Source organism: Tiliqua scincoides, chromosome 1, assembly GCF_035046505.1.
Source record: "Tiliqua scincoides isolate rTilSci1 chromosome 1, rTilSci1.hap2, whole genome shotgun sequence".
In the NCBI taxonomy this organism is placed as follows: domain Eukaryota; kingdom Metazoa; phylum Chordata; class Lepidosauria; order Squamata; family Scincidae; genus Tiliqua; species Tiliqua scincoides.
The window spans coordinates 254,982,377-254,988,376 of record NC_089821.1 but is presented as its reverse complement, the minus strand read 5'-3'; the positions used below and the strand labels follow the sequence as shown (position 1 = coordinate 254,988,376).

Genomic DNA, 6,000 nt, shown 5'->3' with positions numbered 1-6,000 from the left:
ATGCAGCACCCACCCTGTGGTCACATCTGTGTCAGCGCTGGCAAATTGAATAGGATTGGGCCCTTAATCTGGTTTACTTTATGCGATAAAAAGGATGGGAGTTCTCCCATATTTCAGCTTAAGCTGTTTGCTCTCTAAGACGTATTTCTACTTGAAGCTCAGGTGTTTAGTACAAGATGGTATGGAGCAGGAAGAAATGATATTAAGGGAAAGGTAGTGGTAGAGTGCTTGCTGCACATGTGAAAAGGTTCAATTTCATGTCCAGATAGAACTGGGGGAAAAACCCATGTGGAACTCCAGAAAGCTGCTGCCAGCGTGTAGAAAATAGTAAGCGCAAGGAGATCAATGATCTGAGTCAGTAGAGGACAGCCTTGTGGCAGACATCACTCTCTGACAGGACATACCCTTTGGATAAGCATTGCTACCTGACTTGGGGATAACATTTAACACTTCAAATAGATTTTCTTGTTGTGACCCTTACAATAACCCTGTCAAGTTGCTCAGTATTATAATCTGTCATAGGTCCCCACCAAGACTAAGAGGCTTGCCTAAGGCCTACCTAATGAGTTCGTGGCAAAGGAAAGATTCAGACTGAGCATTTCCTCATTAGTAGCATGGTCTCTTCGCCAATATAAAACACCAGCTCTCTCTATAGGCCTAGAAGCCTACCTACATCAGTTATGCTTCCATGAAAGGGACTCTCTAGGGGTGGTATCAACAGACCTGCTGTCTGAATTCATGGAAATCCACCAGCCCTGCACTGACCTCTCCTTTAAAAAAATTTATGCATGCAGACCCACCACCATCACCACGGTTGCTGCTGCTACCACCATTACTTCCAGCTCAGCCACTTAGGGAAGTAACTGTGCAGGCAAGGAGATGGGAGAGGAATGCAGAGCAGCAAACTATCTGGAGACCACCCCTCCCTCTTCCTCTGACCTTTCAGGCATGTAGGTGCTCCCACTCTCCTGTTGGTTTCAAGCAGATGGGTAGAGAGCAAGGAGGAAGAGGCAGTGTTGGACAGATGGCCTGCCTGAAAGGTGAGATGAGGAGGCATGGGAGGCTCTGCATCCTTTCCTTCCTGTCACCCTGGCCTTCTCACAGAAGAGGCAAGAAAGAGAAGGAGAAAGCTTCGCGAGCCTGTTCTGGAAATCACATTCAGCACTCAATACTTAAACGAAATTCTTCTATATACAGGGCCAACCTGTCCTTGAGGTCATCTGAGGTGGCTGCCCAGGCTGCAGAATGACTAGGGTTGTCCACTCATCTTCTCTGCTCTTCCTCCTGCTCTGTAGATGGAAAGGAAGAGGGGGCTCAGCATGGAAGTAATATGGAAGAGAGGAGAATGGAGGGTTAGATCGTCCCTGATGCTGTAACCCACCACTCAGTCCTCTTCCACACCATCATTCATTTCCTTTTCTAATCTAAGGAACAGGAGGCACATCACCAGGTAAAAGGGGAGAAGCACTGGGCATGCAGCATCAGGTAGCAGTAGGTCTTGGGCCACTCCATCGTATATCATAATGGAGACTCGAGACAACATGTCCCACCAAGCTCTTGGCTTGTGAGCTGTTCCTGTATCTGCCACTTCTGGGCTACTCTGTCTGTTCCCTGTTGCTATTTTAAATTGTTGGATTTTGATTTTATTGTAAAATTGTTTTTATCTTTTAATACCCTTTTTAGCCACCTTGGGACCAACTGGTGAAAGGCAGGGTATAAATGGAAAAAATGAAGAAGTAGGAGGAAAAAAATCAGCATTTGTCTCCAGGCTATACTGAGTGTGTGAAGCAACAAATCGTTCCTTTCTGAGACAGTACTGTAGTGTGTGCTGGAAGTAGAAGCTTGAAGTCCACCACCTAATTCATTCTCTCTCTCTCTCTCTCTCTCTCTCTCTCTCTCTCTCTCTCTCTCTCTCTCTCTCTCAGCATTGTCTTTCCTCCTGGCAAATGTGAAGTATTATCATTTGATTGACTGCAGCCACCTGATGCTAGGAAAAAGTTCTGGGTTCATAGTACAGATTGTTGTGGAGTCTATAAAAAGAAATCTGGATGGAAGTCTTAGTTGTCACTGAGACATTGTTTCTGCAGATGTTTCTACTGGAGAGATGTTCTGTTAGGTGTAAGGATATAGTGAATAGATCATCATCACTTGGGGCCAGGGGAAAAGCTACCCACAGTTCCACAAAACAGCTAACTGGTTAATGGCCCACTGGAAAAAAAAAATCAAACTACCCATCCATTTAAACCATTAGATGCGTTGCCTCCAAATGTGCATTATGTTAAGAAAAGATTATGCCTACCATGTGCAAGGGAAAAGGGTCAGCTTGACCAAACTGTGAGGAGGGCATAATTTCTTAAGAGCTAGTTTAATATTCGAGAGAACCAGACTTTGACCACAGTGGTTTGGATTCTAATATGAAACTCATTGGGTGGCTTTGGCCCAGCCACCTTCTCTACAACCACTCTGCCTTGAGGGCTTGTTGCAAGGTTAAAAGGGCAGTGATGGGCTATGTACAGAGCATGGCACTTCTTGGAAGAAAGGTGGTCTAAAGCCATAACCATAATTCAAGAAAAGAGGGGACCTTGGTCACCATCTAGCCTGGAAATTGCATCAACTGACCTGGAAACGGTTCCCTCTGATGCAGGGTGAGGAGCTGCTTGGGATTAGTTTGTGGATGGGGAAAGGCATTCTGCAGATGCACAGAAGCACTTCATTCTTTTTTTATTACTTTATCTAACTCAGGAAAGTTTCATGGTATGGAAAACAGGTCCTAAAGCTAAGCTCTAGAGAGCCCTAGCTCAAGCTAAGCCCTGGCTATTAGGATAGTATGCAACACAAAGAAATAAGCAACACCCTGGCATGAAGAAGCAAGCTGGGACGGACAATAAAAATAGATTGGGACAGGAATGGCTGAAGTGTATTGGAAACCCCTGGAAACATAGTCAGTGCAGCCACCCGTTTTGAGTATTTCCTCAGAAGCTAGAAGGGTTAAATAGACAAAGGCATTTACAGGTTGTAAGTAAGCCAACCTTGACAAATGACCCGTAAATGATCGTACTATATGATATTCATTGTATTTACATTCCACCTTGCTTCCATTATGGAACTCAAGACAGTGTGCATTAGGTGTCCCAGGCATGATCCATCCAGTCGCTGATCAGAACTAGGTCTACTTAGGCCCAGGCCACATGTGTAAAAATCCATGTGGTAATGGGCGTTTTTCTACAGAATAAGCTGATGTTAGGATGGACAAGGAAGCTCACACGAGTTTCCTTGTTCCATGCATTTCATGCAACCAAGTTATCTGTTTTCCACTTGCCACCTTCGTAATTAGTATATTTGGGTTCTTCCATGTGGGTTTGTGAACTTGTGGTTGAAGAAGCCACATGGTTCTCAATATCTGTGAGTTTGGTAGATGAGGTGGTGTCCTAGACTGGCAACCAGCAGAGCCCTTGTTCGCCACACCTCCTCCTTTCCTTCTTTTCAACTATAAAGGGCAGCTGCCTCTCCCCCTTGCTTGCATGAGTAAGAGAAACAGCAGCAATGAATGCAGCTTTTGCTTGATCTTTTTGTTCTATCATCTTAGGATCCTGGTGAGGGGAAAAAAGGAGGGGGAAGTCAACAGCACTTCAATCCTCTTCTAGCTGGAGAAGGGAGTGTCATCTATTTATATTTTCCTATATATGCCTACTCAGAAGTCCCATTGTGTTCAGTGAGCTTACTCCTGGGAAAGTGTGTACAGGATTGCTGTCCAAGCTGCAGGGAAGGAGGCACCCAATTTGTCTTGCAAACTGCAGCTTTTCTACTTGCTTTGGTTTTCTTGCTGAAGGTGTCTGAATTAAACATGTGGCCCCTTTCCATTGAGCAAGTCTTCCCTGCCCCTTTCCAGAGAGATGTTCTTCCAGAACATGGCTAAAGATACAAGTGTGTGTTCGTTCCACTCTTGGGAACAGCGACCAGTGGTTGGGATGGGGGATTATAAGAGTGTTGGGCTCTTGTTGCAGGCACACAAAGATTTAAAACTCCATCAGGCAAAATGGCTCCATTTGCCCCCCACCCACCCCCCACCCCGACAAAAGATAACTTCCACCTCTTCCAGTTCTGAATAGGCAGAAGAATAGGATTTTGTCAGAGGCACCTTTGGCACAGAAAATATTGGCTTGTGAATCTTGCTTTCACTGGGTTCACCTTTACTGCCCTCCTCAGGACAAATCCTCAGGGGGAAGCTCCCACCCCTTTCAGCTGCCAAGTGATGTTGGGGTCATGCAGACACATGTACCCCTTGGAAAGTCTGCCCAAGGATGATTGGCAGCACCAGAAGAGGAACTAGCACAGCTTCTGCCTTGAAGGAAGCCCTGGAATGCAGTGAGTGTGTGGTCACAAATCCCATGTGAGTTGAAACTCATGGATGTGACTCACAGGTGTATTTTCACTTGGACGAGTTGGATGTTTGGTTTGGATCTTTGTTTTAGCAAAGCAGTTGTATTGTATGCTCCCTTACCATGCCCTGGAAGCCATAGTAGTCATAAAGAGAGTTGTTTTAGCCTTTTCTGTTTCCATAACAATGACAAGGCACCTCTTTCTCACATATACAGACAAATAGATGTTACATTAAGTCCAGTATTAGCACTGACGGCCTTATCATTTTGTTATAAATACCAGCATTGAAGGAGGGGAGGGGGGCTGATGGTAGCTTTTTTCCCTTTGTCAATAGGATCAGGGCTGCCAATGGTTGCTATTTTTTTTTTGGGGGGGGGGGGAGTTCAATGGATCAGTGCCAATCACTTAATGTGTCATTTGCATGTGTCCACATGCAGACATTGATCCACCATTAGTACCTTTTAATGCAAAAGCTTTCATATTACAGTTTTACAGGTATATACTATGAAACTGCAGTATATGCCCACTAAAAGGGTGGTGCTTAAAGTTGTTGTTGTTTTAAATGTGTACAGTTGCATGTGGCAGGGAGTAACATTTGGTCACAGCTAGGTTGAACTAGCTAATGACTAATTTTGCAATGTCACTAATATCACTTCATGCTCAAATGCATGAGATGGAGAGGCTTCCCAGAGGTTTGCCAGACACTCTTCTCACGGTAAAGGAAGATCCCCCCCCCCCCCGCACTTTGGGGAGTGATCTCAAACAGCTGTGTGAACCTGGGTCTTTTACTCAATGTTAAGGTCAAACTATATGTTGCGTTAAGTTTATCACTGAAATCAGATGTGCTTAACTTTTCTGCCGTAAATAGGAGCTGTGAGGACTCAATTCAGAGTGGGACCATATTGTGGAGTGTGGCGGTTAATCCTTTCCACTTGCCACAGTCCCAATCCAGATCAACCACCCTCTGCAACTGCAATTTGCCCCAGGAGATGAGTTTTTCGTGGGTTCCAGGGGGAGCTTTCCTTTAGGGGCAAAGCCACCGGGGTGGGGGGGGAGGACCTGATCTAGGTAAGGACAAAGCTCCCTCTCACCTTGCCAGTTACTCCTGTATTCTAGAGCTGAAACCCTCTTTTTAAATGAAAAAATATACCTTGGGCAGTTTATCCCAGTTTGAAGTTGCTCACAGGAATGAGTGTGTATTTCTTAATTCATGTTTTTAGAACTCCTTATAATGGAAATGTTAGAAATTTTAGGGGGGAAATGGGAAAGCATTGAATTTAATCAGTTGATACTTAAAATCATTGAATTGATTCATCAGTGAGAGTTAAGAGTTACTGTTTTAAAACACTGGTTCCCAACCCATGGTCTGTGAGACCCTGAGAAGTGGTCTGTGAGGTCTCAGGAAAAAAAGATTGCCTTCAAGCTCTTCCAGAATGGACCTCCTGCAGATGGCAACAAAAGCAGTGACTCACAAATCTTCTCTATAAATAATAAATATAATAAATCTCTATTACAAGTTTTTGTGTACAGGGGGATGGGGGTTGCATCTGTTCCAGAGCCAGTCTAATTTTTGTCTCAGGGGTCTGCAGGCTCCTAAAGGTTGGAAACCACTGGTTTAAA

General features: G+C 44.6%; 1 protein-coding gene across 4 annotated transcripts in view; it reads left to right on the top strand.

The window, feature by feature from the left end:
- PROX1 (prospero homeobox 1) overlaps positions 1–6,000 on the top strand; it is an 80,143-nt gene that overhangs the window by 60,334 nt on the left and 13,809 nt on the right. The window lies entirely within an intron of this gene.